Source organism: Equus przewalskii, chromosome X (assembly GCF_037783145.1).
Source record: "Equus przewalskii isolate Varuska chromosome X, EquPr2, whole genome shotgun sequence".
NCBI lineage: Eukaryota > Metazoa > Chordata > Mammalia > Perissodactyla > Equidae > Equus > Equus przewalskii.
The window spans coordinates 53,910,806-53,929,225 of NC_091863.1; positions in this window are offsets into that span (position 1 = coordinate 53,910,806).

Below are 18,420 nucleotides of genomic sequence, written 5' to 3' on the forward strand. Positions count from 1 at the left end.
TAAATGGCTGTTGGATCTTGTCAAATGCCTTCTCTGCATCTATTGAGATGATCATGTGGTTTTTATTCCTCAGTTTGTTGATGTGGTGTATCATGTTGATTGATTTGTGGATGTTGAACCATCCCTGTGTCCCTGGTATGAATCCCACCTGATCCTGATGTATGATTCTTTTGATGAATTGCTGAATTCTGGTTGCCAAAATTTTTTTTAGAATTTTTGCATCTATGTTCATCAGTGATATTGGCCTGTAGTTCTCTTTTTTCGTGGTGTCCTTGTCAGGTTTTGGTATCAGCGTGATGTTGGCCTCCTAGAATGTGTTAGGAAGTGTTCCATCGTCCCTAATTTTTTGGAATAGCTTGAAAAGGATAGGTATTAAATCCTCTCTGAAAGTTTGGTAGAATTCCCCAGGAAAGCCATCTGGTCCTGGGGTTTTATTCTTTGGGATGTTTTTGATTGCTGTTTCAATCTCTTTCCTTGTGATTGGTCTGTTCAAATTGTCTGCCTCTTCTTGAGTGAGCTTTGGGAGATTGTAGGAGTCCAAGAATTTATCCATTTCCTCTAGGTTATCCATTCTGTTGGCATATAGTTTTTTGTAGTATTCTCTTATAAGCTGTTGTATTTCTGCAGAGTCTGTTGTTATTTCTCCTCTCTCATTTCTGATTTTGTTTATTTGAGCTTTCTCTCTTTCTTTCTTTGTAAGTCTGGCTAGTGGTTTGTCAATTTTATTTATCTTCTCAAAAAACCAGCTCTTTGTCTCATTGATCCTTTCTACTGCCTTTTTCGTTTCAATAGTATTTATTTCTGCTCTGATTTTTATTATTTCTCTCCTTCTGCTGACTTTGGGCTTCATTTGTTCTTTTTTCTCTAGTTCAGTTAGGTGCGCTTTAAGGTTGCTTATTTGGGATTTTTCTTGTTTGTTAAGATGTGCCTGTATTGCAATGAATTTTCCTCTTAATACAGCTTTTGCTGTATCCCATATGAGTTGGTATGGCACGCTATCATTTTCATTTGTTTCCAGGTATTTTTTAATTTCTTCTTTAATTTCTTCAGTGATCCATTGCTTGTTCAGTAGTGTGTTGTTTAGTCTCCACATCTTTGTGCCTTTCTCAGCTTTTTTCTTGTAATTAATTTCTAGCCTTCTAGCACTATGATCTGAGAAGATGCTTGTTATTATTTCAATTTTTTTAAATTTGTAGAGGCTTGCCTTGTTTCCCAACATATGGTCTATCCTAGAGAATGTTCCATGTGCACTTCAGAAGAATGTGTATTCAGCTCTTTCAGGGTGGAGTGATCTATATATGTCTATTAAGTCCAATTGTTTTAGTTTTTCATTCAGCTCCACTGTTTCCTTGTTGATTTTCTGTCTGGATGATCTGTCCATTGATGTGAGTGGGGTGTTGAGGTCCCCTACTATTATTGTGTTGTTTTTAACATCTTCCTTTAGGTCTGTTAATAGTTGCTTTATGAATCTTGGTGCTCCTGTGTTGGGTGCATAGATATTTATAAGCGTTATTTCTTCTTGATGAAGTCTCCCTTTGATCATTATATATTGTCCCTCTGTGTCTCTCTTTACCTGTCTTATTTTGAAATCCACTTGGTCTGATATGAGAATTGCAACACCTGCCTTTTTTTCCTTGCTATTTGCTTGCAGTATTGTCCTCCACCCCTTCACCCTGAGTCTGTGTTTGTCCTTGGGGCTGAGGTGTGTTTCCTGGAGGCAACAAATTGTTGGATCTTGTTCTTTAATCCATTTCGCCACTCTGCATCTTTTTATTGGAGAGTTCAATCCATTCACCTTGAGAGTGATTATTGATGCATGTGGACTTAATGCTGTCAATCTGTCGCTCATTATCTTGTTTTCCTGTGTTTCTTTTCCTGTGTGCTTTAGACTACCCATTTAATACTGCAATTTCTTATGCTGGGTTTCTTAGATTCTTCCTTATCTATGATTTGTGACTCTGTTCTGTACTTTATTTTAGTGTCTACCTTGAAGTTTGTATTTAGAATCTCGTGTATAATATAGTCTGTTCTCTGGTGGTCTCTTACTTACTCAACCAATACTGATTTAGACCCTTTGCTCTTCCCCTCCTAAAGAATTATTTTCATTTTTTATTCCAACTCGTCTTATTAATTTGTAGTTAGAGTGCTAAGATCGTCCTTGTTTTGGTAGTTTCCTTACTTTTACCCTAATGCTATAATTGAATATTTGCTATCCTGTTCTGGTTCTATCCATCGGTCTCCCTAGTCTGTGGATTGTGTCCCCTTTCTCCCTTGTTTCTTTTTTCAGTTATGAGAGCCTTCTTGAGGATTTCTTGTAATGGAGGGCTTTTAGTTACAAATTCCCTTAACTTTTGTTTGTCTGGAAAAGATTTAATTTCTCCCTCATATCTGAAGGAAATTCCTGCTGGATAGAGTATTCTTGGCTGAGGGTTTTTATCCTTTAAAGCTTTGAATATATCACTCCATTCTCTCCTAGCTTGTAGGGTTTCTGTAGAGAAATCTGCTGACAGTCTGATAGGGGCTCCTTTATAGGCTATTCTCTTTTTTTTCTTACTTCCCTGAGTATTCTCTCCTTATCATTCCTATTTGCCAACTTTACTATGATGTGCCTTGCGGTGGGTCTTTTTACACTGACAGATCTAGGAGATCTAAAACCCTCCTCTACACACGTTTCTCCATTGATCCCTAGATTTGGGAAGTTCTCTTCAATAATTTCGTTAAGCTCACTTTCTGCTCCATTTTCCTTTTCCATATTCTCGGGAATTCCTATGATCCTTATGTTCTTACTCCTCATTGAATCCATTATCTCTCGGAGATTTTCCTCATTTTTTTAAATTCTTAGTTCTCTTTCTTCCTCTGTCTGGCGCCATTCAGCCTGTCTGTCCTCGATTATGCTAATTTTCTCTATGTTGTCTGCACGGGCATTCAGGGAATCCGTATTCTGTTTTATCTGGTCCATTGTGTTTTTCATCTCAAGTAATTCTGTTTGATTCTTCTTTATGATTTCAATCTCTTTTGTGAAGTAACTCCAGAACTCGGCTTCTTTCTCTATCTTTCTCTCTACCTCATTGAGTTTTTTGATTATAGCTGCTCTGAATTCGTTATCACTTAGTTTACCTAATTCCAAGTCCTCAGGACTTAATTCTGTGTTTTTATTGTTTTCCTTCTGGTCTGGGGCTTTTATAAATTGCTGGATGGTAGAGGAGCGTTTTTTTCTCATGGTGGTAGAATTCAGTTGCAGTTACAGCCTGCAGCTACTAGATGGGGGTCGAGAGCGGCGTGTTAGCTCTCCGCCTTGGGGCAAGATGGCAGCACCCACTGGCTTTGCTGGGGGGCGAGGGGCTGTTACTCACACGTGCCGGACTGGGTTCAGATCAGTTCTGTTCTCTGGTCTCCCAAGGCCCTTAATTTATGGGGTCCCCGCGGACGGAAGCTTTCCCCCCGTCAGGGGGTCTCCACTGAATCAGCAGCAGGAGTCCTGGATGATCCCCGGGTCGCGCGGCCCCTCCCCCGCTCCTTCCCGACGGGCGCCGCAGCGATCACAGACTCTAGGGGAGGGAGTGGTGTTCTCTCCTACCGTTCCAGCGCCTCTGAAGGTGTAAAGCTAGGTTATGATCTCCGCCTTCTTGGCATTGTAGGTCTCTAACGAGCTGGCATTATGTTTATTCTCTGAAATTCAGTTCTTCCAATCTTTTGTTGTATTTTGGAGAGGAGAGAATCCCGGGTCAGCTCACCCTGCCATTTTTCTCCGCCCACCCTGCTCTGGAATAATTTAAATAGCATGGGAATTATCTGCTCCTTGAAAGTTTGAAACAATCCACTCACTTGTGAAGCTGGGCCTAGGTCTTTGAAGTGATCCTCTTTGACAGTCAGGCACGGTCCTTCGAAGAAAAGCAACGCAACGTAACAACAATCATAACAATCTAAAGTAGACAGGAACAAAAATTGGAGAACGAAAAATCAGGAGGTAAAGAGTTACTGTGACAATTTTCTTATCTCTAGAGGATGAATCAAAGATAACTTTTCATTTTTGAAGTTGAAAAATTGAGAATTATAGACTTAAGCATGGCGCTTAACATCATAAAAATAAACACTAGCAGAACGCAAAACAGATTGCCTATGGTCCCATTGAGAAGATTTTAAAAAAGAAGAAAAAAGAAAACCTAGATGAATAAAAACTAGACTATTGGTGGTGAGCACGATGCACACTGTAGAGAAACTGATATATAATAATGTACACCTGAAATTACATAATGTCATAAGCCAATATGACCTCAATAAAATAATTAAATAAAAAAAGAAAACAAAATGCAAAAATAAAAGTATGTTTTTCCACGAAAAGAAGAAAACCTAGCCCTTGGAGCAACAGATAGAAAACAAAGGAAACGGGGCTGGGTGTGGGAGGAATGGAGTAGCTTGTGCACTTTTCTCTTGGTGTCTTCGTTTTTACTTTGACTTAAATTATTTTGAGGGGCTGGCCCCGTGGCCGAGTGGTTAAGTTCGTGCGCTCCGCTTCAGCGGCCCAGGGTTTCGCCGGTTCGGATCCTGGGCGCGGACACAGCACCGCTCATCAGGCCACGGGGAGGCGGCGTCCCACATGCCACAACCAGAAGGACCCACAACTAGAATACACAACTATGTACTGGGGGGCTTTGGGGAGAAGAAGAAGAAAGAAGAAGAAGAAGATTTGCAACAGTTGTTAGGTGCCAATCTTTGAGAAAATAGAAAAAACAAAGAAAAAAATAAATTATTTTGCATATGGAGATACCTAGGCTGAGCTATGCTCCTGTGGCCTGTACCTAGTTTCGGAAAGAAGACATGTTCTTATCTCTTTTTGGTTCCTTTTTATTTCGATGAGTCTTTCCTAGGGGAATGATACAAATGAACATTTACTCAACCATCAAGTCCCAACTTTACATTGAATGAAAAAAAATATGCCCTCTAAATATGTTTATTGCTCCTGAATTAGTCTTGCCAAAAAACCTTATTAACTGCTGACCTAGATGATCTCTATGGGTCCTTCCAGCTCCCTCTGTGTCTCTTTCTGTGTCTCTGTCTCTGTCTCTCTCTCTCTCTCTCACTCAGAGACACACATACACAAATCTAAGACCTGTCTCTGAACACTGTGTGACCCCACAACACCACAAGGCGGAAGCAATAGGGAAGCAGTTTGGGTTTGTAGTAGAAAGAATGTTCTGATCACCAGAGGCATTCACAGATACAACCATCTCACAAGGTGGGGAGCTCTCTCTGAGAGGTGTGTAAGCCCAGGCTGGATAACCACCACCTCAAAGAGGTTTTCAGGCCATTTGACTGTCTAGTGGGAGCTTCTTTCTAGCTCACCTGAGAAATTAGAGAACAAGGAAGCTTTCTTTTACTTGGAGGTGGGAAGTGAACTGGAAGGGAAGCACAGAAAGCCCCAGGGCATGAGGAATGCTGGGCTGGGAGCTGGGGGGCACTAAAGGAAGTTTGCTGGGCCCTTTTTTCCCAATTGGGTCCTCTTTCTAGAACCACAGAAATGTTAATCCCTCCCCCAGGCCCTGATCAGTCTGGAGGGGCTGAGGAACACACAAGTATTATTGTAGGAGTAGCCTAAAATGGAGACACCACAACTGCAATGTTGGCTGCAGCCCTTGTTCCTAAGCGCAAAACTGCTGCTTCGGCCAGCTTGGAGTGTTGTTCAAGGTACTACTGGAACCTCGGCTTCTTATTGTTCCCCAGGATGGAAATCAAGAGAGAGAACAAACGGGAGTAGAAAAGTGAAAGTTCATTAGCTCGTGCACAAGGGAGCCTGTGCAGAAAGGAAAGGGGCAGGTGACTGGCTCGGTAGGGAAGAGGATTGTGGGGCTTTTATTAGGCAAAGGCTGGGGAGCAGTGCCTTGTCATGGCATGTAGAGGTGGGGTTGTGTTTGCATCTGCCCTGTCGTGTAGCATGCTACTACGTGCAATGCGTGTATCATTAGCATGCTAGCTCTCCACCCCTGGGTGTGATATTTAGAGTGGTAATGGGGCTAGGCTCACCTTCAGTGGACTCCAGGGTGCTAGGGTGCATGCGTAAGCCCAGGAGAGTCCAGAGGCTGCAGAATGTGGATCTTGGTGGCCTCTAGCTGATTCTCCTAGCTTGTCTATTGTTTAGGGGCCCTATCTTGTTAGGCCAGGGGCATTGCAGATGGCCCTGTCATATTAGGCTGGTTCCTGTCTCAAAGGGACTCTTTCTACGGAATGGGCTAGAATGATTGGAACATGTTCGGAAGTGTGTAAGCAGTGCTTCTGAACTATTTGTGGGGCTTGAAAACAGCTTGTTCTCTTAAGTATCCTATTCAGTTCAACCAAATATATTGAATATCTCCAATAGCAGGCACTGCTGGTTGGGTAGAGGCCCAGGAAGGCCAAGCAAGGAGCCCCAAAATAATTAAGACTGTGTTTATGCTCTCCAAGGCGACCTCACAGCCTTGGAGGTCAGACCTACACAAATCCAAGTGACCGCCAACCCCAGGTCCGTCAGTAAGTGCCGTGGTCCAGTAAGAAGATGAGGAAGTGAAGTGGGAATGCTGTAGGCCAGCTTGGGGTGATTGGAGCAGGACAGAAGAGGGAATGAGGAGTCTTGAAAGATCAGCTTAGATTTAGGTGGGCAGCCCTTAAAGGAAGGGCATTCCAGGCCAAGAGGACCCCGATGGACAAACACAAAAGTGGCAGTGAATAGAGAAGAGTTGCTTGCATCTCCAGCACGTTTCCCTCCATTCCTGCAAAAGCCTCTACCTCCTTTTGGGGTTTCCATCCCTCTGTCACACTCTGGGGGTGACAGGAGCTTCACCGCCAGGGCCCTGCCCCTTCACGCTTGCCAATCAAAGCACCACTTCTCCCCGGCCACAGTGATCTGTTCGAGGTGAATCTGTGGCTTGGGGCCATCTAATCAAAGTGAAACCCAGGATTTGGTGGGTGCATGTGCTCTGTTGCTCTTTTGAACCTGTGAGAAACAGAATCTGAAGCCCTGGCCATCTGGAAACCGTTGGGGGTTGGGGGGGGACTGCAGTTACCGGGGTGGCTCAAGTGAAGCCACCCTGGGAAATCACCAAACTGAATCAGCTCCTAGGAAGTGGCTAATAAGGCCTTCCTGGAAGTGGAGGTGAGTTCAAAGTTCTTGGAAAATCTCAATCAGCATTTTGTTTGGAAAAAAGAGGAAGGAAACGGGTAGCAACCACAGTGTTTTCCCGTGTTCACGAAGCCACTTTATCTAGGTTTCTCAGCTACCTTGAAAAGAAGGGGAAACTCAGGTATTCTAGCCCCTGAGGAGTGGCCTCTCTAAGGAGTAGTAAGTGGGAATTCTTGGGCCCGTGGCAGTCTGATGTGAACTGAGTTAGTGTTTGTCCATTCTGAGGAATGCAAACATCACTGAGGGGTCCTAGGAGTATCCAGTTTTTGATCTCGAGGACCGGCCCCTGTAGCAACTTCATGAGCTGCCTTCCTGGAGGGCCCAGACTCAGCGACCAGCCACACCTAAGAATAGATAATATTTTTGCAACTTGCTCCACCCTTTGAGGAAAAAATTCTTCTGTAGTGCGGAGTTAGAATGTTACTCTAAAGGCAGTAGAATCCATTAAAAGTTTGTTTTTCAGAATGAATGAGACATCAGAGCTCTGCTTTAGGGATAAGGGATCCGATGGCACTTGGGGAAAGAATGGATTGCAAGGAGATTGAATTGGAGGCAAGAAGGTGATTTGAGAGGCTCTCTTTTAATTCATGACAGATGATGGGGAGCTGGCCTGGGGCTGTGGCAGCAGGGAGAGAAGAGGGGACCAAAGTGGTGGATGCTGGGAGTAGAATTAACGTTTGTTTTATGTGGGGAGTAAAGACAAAGGCAGGATCGGAGGTGGTTCCCTGGTTTCTGGCGGGAGGAACTCAGGAAATGGTTCACTGAGATAAACCTTTAAACACCCCTTGAATTACCAATCAAGTAGAATAACTTCACTTTCACATAGACAGCCTTTGTACACTAAAGTTTTTCGTACCTCTGAGCCCCAATCAAAAGGAAAGAATGTGTGAATGTGAGCAAGCACAAACTATCCATTCTAAGATAGAGACACACTCAGTGGCTAAGAATAGGGTGCGAAGGCACTGCTTATTCAAAATATAAATATAGTTTAAAATTTTAAATATATAAATAAAATTTAAAAAATAAAGTTAGCAGCAAGCCAAACGTGTGTCAACAGTCACCCAGCAGGAACTCTCAACAGTGCTGTCGCCAAACTCAGAATTGTTCAGTTGATAATGGTAAGACAGGAGCTTCAGCAGGGCCATGCAGGGACGGCTCTGGCACTCTCCGCGGTGTGATATGCTCTGCATCCTTCTTCCTGTAGGTCTGCAGTAGATAACTATCTGACCGGATTTCAGAGCCTCTCTCCTTTCATATGCACATCCCACCCCTTTCAAGGAAAGCAGCGATAATAAAGTCTAAATCCACAGTTTAAAAGCAGTAAAATTTTTTCCTGAATTTGGACCCACAGCGGATTTTGAGTTTTACATCAGTTGCAAAGCAGTGTCTATTTATTCCTTCTTCTACTGGTGGGGAGACCTGAGGCCCACTACAATGCCTTATGGAAAAGCAGAACCGTTAAACCCTGGTGACACAAAGAAACTGCAGCAGAAGCTTTGAAATTCAAGAACTTTTTGTTTTGCTTTCTTGTGTTGTTTTTGCTTGTTCGTTTACTTTAAGCTCGGTCAACTGTTTAGCTTTGGTGTACTCCCCTCCCTGATCCTTGAAGATAGAAGGGAAGTTCCCCAGGCCAAGGTGGGAAGGGCGATGGGCAGACAGGATTATTGGGAGCAACTCTAATGGTTCCACTCGCATGGAATAGGCAAGAATAGACACTGAATATTAACAGAAGTTTTTCTCCCAGTGGAATTATAGGTGAACTTAATTTCTCCAGATTATCAACCGTGAGCATATATTGCATTTCATTTTACATTGTATTTCAGTAAAAACAAATCAGTGTAAAGATTCCTAGATACTGTAAGACACTCATTAGAATTATTTTGTGGTGTTTTTTTCTGCAAACAAAATACTTTTCTTTAAATAAGAAAAAAATCCTTTTAAATTGCAAGTGATTTCCTTTTTTTTTATTTAATGGAAAAGAATCAGCCGTGATTTTTTTCTCAATGAATAAAAGTGTCCCCAAACAGGCTTGCTCTAGATGTTAAAATTTTAAACATTTCAGCGATGTAATTTGCTAACTCTATGCACAATAGTTAACACGATTAAAAGTTAAAATCTTCCTTAAAACAGTGAAAATCGTTATAGCAAATAATTCAAATTAAAAAAATTCAATGTTTTCCTGAAAAAGCTTTATATTTTAAGGACTTATTAGAAAAATGAAGCTGCAAAGTAATTTGTAAAATAAGATTATACAAACTAATGTGTAATTTACAGTAAAATTAATTTTCCTTACAAAGTTTTAGATATTAAATAAAACCCCATAAATATTAAAAAGAAATTCTTACAAAAGGTGAAGTGACTAAGAGAGCAGGGGGAGGGAGGCTTCTGGGAGTAAGGCGCTGCTCTGTTTCTTCAGCTGAGCACTGGTCCTAACAGGCATATTCGTTTGATTTTTCCTTATGAAATGGGCACTTTTCTGTATGTGTGTTACTCTTCAAAAAATAACAATAAAAACACAAAAGAAGGAGAAGGCAAGCCGAACTGGAGGTCACAGAATTTCAGGATGAAGACGGAGACTAGGTTGTTGGACATTGTGAATAATAATAACAATAGTAGCAATCATGTATATGGCTAATAATTATTATAGTGAACACTTACCATGTGCAAAGAATTGCTCTAAGTACTTTACGTATGTTAATAAATGTACTAGTCTCTACTTCTGGGAGGCATGTATTATTATAACCCTTATTTTAGAGGTGAGGAAACTGAAGTCAAGAACACAATCCCTGGTAGAAGGGAGGAGGGCAAAAGGGATGATTAGGTATATGTGTATGGTGATGGATTTTAATTAGTCTCTTGGTGGTGAGCATGATGTAATCTACACAGAAATTGAAATATAATGATGTACACCTGAAATATATATAGTGTTATAACCAATGTTACTGCAATAAGAATAAATAAATAAATAAAGCTTTAAGGCAAAAGAAAGAAAACAAATAGGATTCAGTATAGACAACCTGTTAATATAATTCATTACACTAAAAACTAAAGAAAAACTGATTGTCATCTCAACAGATGCAAAAAAGCTATTTCTTAATGTTTAATAAATATTTATATTAAATATATTAAAAAATAAATAGATATGAATGAAATTCCATAATATAAATAAAAAGAATACAATCCCATTTACAAATTGCAACAAAAAGAATAAAATATCTAGGAATAAATTTAACCAAAGAGGTGAAAGACCAATACACTGAAAACTGTAAGACATTACTGAAGGAAATTGAAGGAGATATAAAGAAATGGAAAGATATACCATGCACATGGATTGAAAGAACAAACATACTCAAAATGTCCATACTACCTAAATCAAACTACAGATTCAATGCAACCCCAATCAGAATCCCAACGATATTTTTCACGGAAATAGAACAAAGAATCCTAAAATTTATATGGACCAAAAAACACCCCCAATAGCAAAAGCAATCCTGAGAAAAAAGAACAGAGCTGGAGGCATCATAATCCCTGATCTCAAAATATACTACAAAGCTACAGTAATCAAAACAGCATGGTACTGGCACAAAAACAGACACACAGATAAATGGAACAGAATTGAAAGCCCAGAAATAAAGCCACACATCTATGGACAGCTAATCTTCAACAAAGGAGCCAAGAACATACAATGGAAAAAGGAAAGTCTCTTCAATAAATGATGTTAGGAAAACCGGACAGTCACATGCAAAAGAGTGAAAGTAGACCATTATCTTACACCATACACAAAAATCAACTCAAAATGGATTAAAGACTTGAATGTAAGACCTGAAACTATAAAACTCCTAGAAGAAAACATATGCAGTACACTTTTTGACATGGGTCTTAGCAGCATCTTTTCAAATACCATGTCTACTCAAGCAGGGGCAACAAAAGAAAAAAGAAACAAATGGGACGACATCAGACCAAAGATCTTCTGCAAGGCAAAGGAAAATTAACAAAACGAAAAGACAACTCACCAACTGGAAGAAAATACTTGTAAATCATATATCTAACAAGGAGTGTATTTCCAATTTTATAAAGAACTCATAGAACTTGACAACTGAACTTGGGGCCGGCCCAGTGGGGTAGTGGTTAAGTTTGCATACTCTGCTTTGGCAGCCTGAGCTTCACTAGTTTGGATCCCAGGTGCAGACCTATGCACCACTTATGAAGCCATGTTGTGGCAGGCATCCCACAAATAAAATAGCGGAAGATTGGCAGAGATGTTAGCTCAGGGCTAATCTTTGAGGATTTGCCTCTCTGCCTAACATCTGTGCCAATCTTCCTCAAAAAAAAAAAAAAAACCCAACCTAATCACAAAATGGAGAGAAGATATGAATAGACATTTTTCCAAAGAAGATACACAAATGGCCAATAGGTACATGAAAAGATGTTCGACATCACTAATTATGAGGGAAATAACAATCAAAACTACAATGAGATATCACCTTACACCTGTTCAAAGTGGCTATAATTACCAGGACAAAAATTAACAAATGTTGGAGAGGATGTGGAGAAAAGGGAACCCTCATACACTGCTGGTGGGAGTGCAAACTGGTGCAGCCACTATGGGAAACAGTATGGAGATTTCTCAAAAAATTAAAAATAGAGGGGCCGGCCCAGTGGCTCAGTGGTTAAGTGCACACACTCCACTTTGGTGGTCCGGGGTTTGCCGGTTCAGATCCCGGGTGTGGACATGGTACTGCTCGACAAGCCATGGTGTGGTAGGCGTCCCACATATAAAGCAGAGGAAGATGGGAACAGATGTTAGCTCAGGGCCAGTCTTCCTCAGCAAAAAAGAGGAGGATTGGCAGCAGATGTTAGCCCACGGCTAATCATCCTCAAAAAGAAAATTAAAAATAGAAAGATTGTACAATCCAGCTATCCCACTACTGGGTATTTACCCAAAGAACTTGAAATCTACAATTCAAAGAGAGTTATGCAGCCCTATGTTCACTGCAGCATTATTCACAATAGCCAAGATGTGGAAGCAACTCAAGTGCCCATTGACTGATTAGTGGGTAAAGAAGATGTGGTGTCTATATATGATGGAATACTACTCAGCCCTAAAAAAGACAAAATCATCCTATTTGCAACAACATGGATTGATCTTGAGGGTATCATGTTAACTGAAATAAGCCAGACAGAGGAAGACAAACACTGCATGATTTCACTCATATGTGGAAGATAAGCAAACACATGGATAAAGAGAACAGATTAATGATTACTAGAGGGGAAGGAGGTTGTGGGGATAGGTAAAAGGGGTAAAGAAGCACATTTATGGTGATGGATAGAAATCAGACTATTTGTGGTGAGCACAATGCAGTCTATACAGAAAATGATAAATAATATTGTACACCTGAAATTATACAATGTTATAAACCATTATGACCTCAATGATATAATTTTTTGGAAGAAGCTGAGTATTTTCTATTAAAAAGAGCTTTTAAGGTTTTGCAGCTATGTAATCTTGTCTTTGAATCTTTTTATCACTTTGGTTAAACAGATAATTAAATATTGTTTCATAATGATCTGTGACCCTATTTAGGCAAGTGTTTTAAAACCTCTTTGATATTTTTGATAAACGTCCCAAAATCAAATTCTAAATGAAGTCTTTTTGAACTCTAGCTAACTTTGGGATTTTTCAGAGGTTCCCTGAAATATCTCAAAGGACTTGTTCTCTCTCCTTGTAAAAAGAGGGATATTAAAATAATTAGGCTTACTTGATGTGTTAAATTACATGGGACTATTGTCAAATAAGAAATAACATTAAGCCTTCTTTATGTTATATCCATAGAAGTATATGTCATAAGAATTCCAGAAATTATGTGAAATTTCTGAAAGTCTAATATGTCCTGGTATAAAATGTTGTCTGTCATCAAAATTGAGACTTACATTAAATATGTATAACAGAACCTATAAAGGTTATGACACATATGAATGAAGTCCTTTCTGCTTCTCCAAAAAAAATTGACACCTCATTCCCAAACTTTTGCTATCCTGGTGTCCTTGTAACATGGCAACAGCCTTCTCCTGAATCAGAGAAATTAAGATGGGTAAACAATGGCTGTAAATTAAACAAATAGAGCTATGGGAAACCCAAGATGGCCACTTCCTTCTTCCTGGTTCCCTGGCAAACTCCATCTCTCAGTTTTTACATTCCTTCACTCACTATAGGAGAAACTATTTCTGTCCCCAGAGGGGTCAGAACTCCTCCCTCTGGGTCCTTTGAGCACGTCCTGCTGGACTTCATTCAATTGCCACTCAGTAGGGGTTATCAATGTGTTCTTGTTATTGTACATATCTTTTCCAGATGGGTTGAAACCTTCCCCTGCCACAAGGCTGATGCCCTCACAGTGGCAATTAAAAGTGTTTAAAAAGATGCGTTTCCCACTTGAGTTATACCTTCCACAGTCTCCAGTGATCATGGCATCCACTTCACTGGGCAAATCTTACAAGCCTTAATAAAAGCCTTGCAAACTTCTTGGAATTATCACTGTCTCTATGACCCTCAGCCATCAGGCAATGTTGAGAGAACTAATGGAAAAACTGTATTCAAGCGGAACAAGAATTAATTACATGGGACTGAGTGAACTGATGAGGATGATTATAAATTTTGTGACTTTTTGCCTGAAAATTACTGTTCTTTAAATCTTTTGTTTTTCCAGCTTTAAGGAAATCCTTTTTTTCCTTTTCTCTTAAGCCATCAACGACTTACAGCAATTTGGTGAACTAGAACTTTGAAAACAGGGTCGAAACAATTACTTTTTCTCCCTACCTGATCCCTCCAGAATTCAGCAATTCTCAGCATTCTTATTTTCATGACAACATATTTATCTGCATAAATTCCATAAGAATTTGTTCTCCCTGTAATGGAACACAATTGGAAACATTAGTTATATTACCAAGGCTTTGACTGAAATGTCATGTTTGAGAAAGACATACATAAACTCAAATATGCCTAAACAACCTTAAGGAATTAAGGTTAAGTCTCTGAAGCCAATAAAGCTCCTTAGAAAAACGGCCTGGTACCTCACTTACAGAGTTCGTGACAACCTAACCAGGTGAGTAAAGAAAGTCACTTCCTGGCAGATGCAAGAACCTCAGTATATGTTGGGATCCTCAAGAAGAGAGGAATTTCCCCAAATCTATAGGTATGACAGGCAGAATATTTGGCTTGGCTCTTTAGCCTCGAGAGGCTATCAAAAGTTCAATCTGGAGATTCTTTATAAAAATTTCCAGCACAGCAGATTTAAAAGAGCCTATAATCAATTGCTATTCTTGCTGTACTTATGTAAATGACTAAGCCAAGTTTATTGAAACTAGAGTTATTTTGCAAACTAATTAGTCTAAATTTGACTATCTTTAATAAAATAAGGGTGATTTTAGAGAGAAAAATTATGTTTCAGTAGAAACTATAACACACTTATGAATATTAGATTCTAGTCCTGTTAATTTTCCTTGAAGTTTTATTTACCTAAAAACTGGACTAGATGCTAAGTTCTTCTGATTTCCTCAAATATTTGGCTACAACGCTACAAGCTATATTTCCAGTTTTTTCTCCCACTTTTGACTGGAATTGTTAAGAACTACAGCTGGCCATTTCCCTGATGCCCTGAAAACTGAAGCTGAACAACTTGATAAAAACCTAAGAGAGATTGCCACAACAGCCCATATTTAAACAATCTTTGTGCATGTTGCTGAGTCAGCCACTCAGAAAGTTTACCTGAACATCCAATGACATCTTCAGAGGCATTTCAAACTACAAAAGACGCTTTGACCTTGACATCTAGAAATCTTCTTGACTGGCTGCACCCTAAGCTCAGAAACTGGTTTATAATTTGCTGCAAGCATTAACCATTGATTTTCTTTGTTTCCATAGAAGTGTCTCCCATTAAATATCTAATTGCTTGCACTGTAAACCTAACTTTGGGAGCCCACTTGCATCACTGCCTCCTGAAATGAGACACAACTGAACTGATCTATTTTCAAGACTAAAAGATTAATTCAATGAAATAATAGAACGATCTACCAGTTCAACTTTTAATATGTGAAATTTCCGGGGGAGTTTCAGAGGAGGGAAATGTTGGGGCCCAGGGCAGGCCACCCCAAAATATCCCACAATAGCATATTGATTATTTTGAATGAAAGTTACTTAAGAAGCAAGGAGGGCATTCTGACCCTCCTGTCTCTGTTCCCCCTGAAAGCAGGAAATCAATCCCCCGTGTGAAAGGTGTTCTCCCTGCATCCTCATCACCAGAGTGAGGGAATTCCAGGCCGAGAAGCCTGTGTAAGGAAACCTTGTGAATTTACTACCTCCAGCCTAAACTCTGCTGAAATTTCTCACTATTTACGTACACCAAACCTAAGTTTCTGTGTCCTGTCAATTCTTCACAAATTTACTGTTTCTTTGTGTAAAAGATATTCATACTGCCTCTTTTGTTCACTCTCTGAAAATCATTTCTTTGTGGTCTCCAATACATACGTATTAAACTGGGTTTTTCTCATGTTAGTCTGGTCTTGTGTCAATTTTGTTATTAATCCAGCCATAAGAACACAAGAAAGGAAGAAAGGGGATTTTCCTGCACTCCGACACTAGTAAAGCTAGTGGCTGGTTTTTAAAGCATGTTCTGCTGACCCTGGGCTTTCAGAGACATGCTACATGGATAACTACAGTGGGAGAACAGCAGAGGACTCTGGAATTGCTAGCGCCCACTTAAAGCAGAGCACCAGCTCTCTTTTAATCTGCTTCCAATTTGACAAAATGGTGGCAGTTGGGGAGAGAAAGATTCTGTAAGGCCCTAGGGGAGCCTCGCAGGGAAAGGATCTGCACTTGTCTGCCAAGGAGAAGCTGCCTCAGTGTGGCAAGGGTGGGCTGTAGGCTAAGTGCAGGGGGCCCAGGGACACTTCCAGGGGCCAGCACCAAGGCAGCAAGTGGAGACTGTGGCCAGCCTGAAAAGATTGGGAGAGATGCCTGCTGGACAGGAAGAATTCCTGGAGGCTGAGTGGTCACTCCCTCCACTGAGCCACCCCTGAGGGGGTCATCTTTCATATCAAGCCCCTGCCCTGAGGTCTTGTGTTTTGTTATTCTTGCCTCCTCACACATCTGTCCACCTACTCTGACCCCCTCGCCTCCTTCCTGGTCTGTGAGCTCTCAGGGGCAGAAACTGGGTGGTACTGGGTACTGTTCTCATGTACCCAGCCCCAGACACAGGCCACACAGTAAGCATTCTCTAGCCTTTGTTCTAAAAATGCCTGAGTGACCTGTGTGGCTGGCACTAAGCAAATCTCTGGGGCTTGGTTCTTCAAACGTAAATAGGAAAAGTACTCCCCCTTGGACTTATGAGAATCCAGATAAGAAATAGATAGCTAATCACCTTGGCGAACTGTGAAATGGGGTCCACATGTGGGTTGCTTCTGTCATTATCATCAAGAGGAGAGGTGGGGAGGGTAGGACAAGTCACTGAGGAAAGAAAGCCCAGAGTTCACTTGGGCATTCCCCGGGATGGGATTCCCTCCAAGCAATGTTGCCTTAGAGAAAGGGTGTCAGAAACTCAAGAGCGGAATCAATGACAGGGTGAGCATTTGGAATATCCTAGAAGCTCTGATTCTCTATCTGCACGGAGAAGGCCATGCGCCCAGTTGATGCATCTGCATGAATCCCACCATCCTAACACTACACAGTGAAACGGTCAAGGCTGTTTGGGGGCTTCCAGTCTTTAGTCTTAATCCACCTCCATCATCTCCCCACCTCATCCTCAAAATCCCTGGAGATTCTGAGGCTCAGAGACTGTCAGAGCTAGAAGGCTCTCCGAGGTTTTTAATTCCAAGCCACCCAGGGAGGGCTCCTCATGGCCTTCATTGAGCCCTGTGCCAGTGAAATCCTTCTTCCTGCTCTTACATCCAGGCCCAGCTCCCCACTGGTCCTACTCTAGGCCTCTGGAAATAGACAAAAAATAAAGCCAGTCTTTCCCTTATGCAGCGGTTTTCACCCCACCCAGGTAGGGTTACCAGATAAAATACAGGATGCCAGTTAAACTCGAATTGCACGTAAACAACAAATAATGTTTTAGTATAACTATGTCCCAAATATTGCGTGGGACATACTTACGCTAAAACATTACTCGTTGTTCATCTGAAATCAAATTTAATGAAGTCCCGTGTCTTTATTTGCTAAATTTGGCAACTGTAAGACCCAGGATCATGTGATCAGCAGTTAACATACTGTGGGAGCCACAGCCAAGCCTGGTCTGTCACATCCAGAGAGCAGACCTCACTCAGTGGCTCAGGAGGTCTGTGCATCACCCCCAATATCTCAGCTGGATAGAGTAGGCTAGTCCCTATCCCCTGCACTTAATGGTTTAGTCAGATTTTCTCAAAGCCATCCTCATTATGCTAGGGAAGTTTTCCTGCATACCCTGCGTCCACCCACATCCCATCCATTTCTTCTGCTGGCTGGGCAGGGCTTTTAGGCATTCTGGCTCAAGTGCTAGTTTTCCCTTTCTCTCATCTGGCAAATTAAGAATGATCAGAGGATGGAGGCCCAACCAAGAAACCAAAACAGAAGGTTAGTGATGGGGGGCAGGAAAGGCTGAGACTGACTCAGCTGGAAGGTGCCAGAGTGGGCTCCCAGTGCTTCAGAGGGTTGGAGATGGCCACTCTCCTCTGCCCTGGTGGGCAACGGCTATCTTTCTTGTTTCTAAAGGGCCCCCAGGATTTGAGGGCCTCACATGGCCATTTCTGCCAGAAGACTCACTCCCACCTCTAACTTCATGTTACTGGTGACAGTAATGACTCTCAAATTCTCCCATGCGTACTCATGTGATCCCTTGTCAGATGTGGAAGGGGGACAAGAGAAGCTACTCTGAGTATATAGACCATCGATGAGGAGGGACAAAGGGAGAAACAGGGCTAGGACTATAGTCGAGGGTGAGATTGTGAACCTCTGTTCCAAAACTCTGCTTCAACTTTGCATGCTATTCTATAGTTACTTGGTTTTTGTCTGTCTTCCCCTACTTGGTTATGAACTCCTTGAGGTTAGGGATCTTTATCCGTTTTGTTCACTGCTGTATCCACAGTGCCTAGAACGGTGCCTGGCCTATAGTAGGACAGAAAAATGGTGGCCGAATGAATAAAGGAAGGAGCAAAGCAGATCAGAGGCAGGAGCAGGGGCAAGAACAAGGTTGGGGGTCAATACAGAAACCAAGCAACAACACAGCAGAAAACTAATG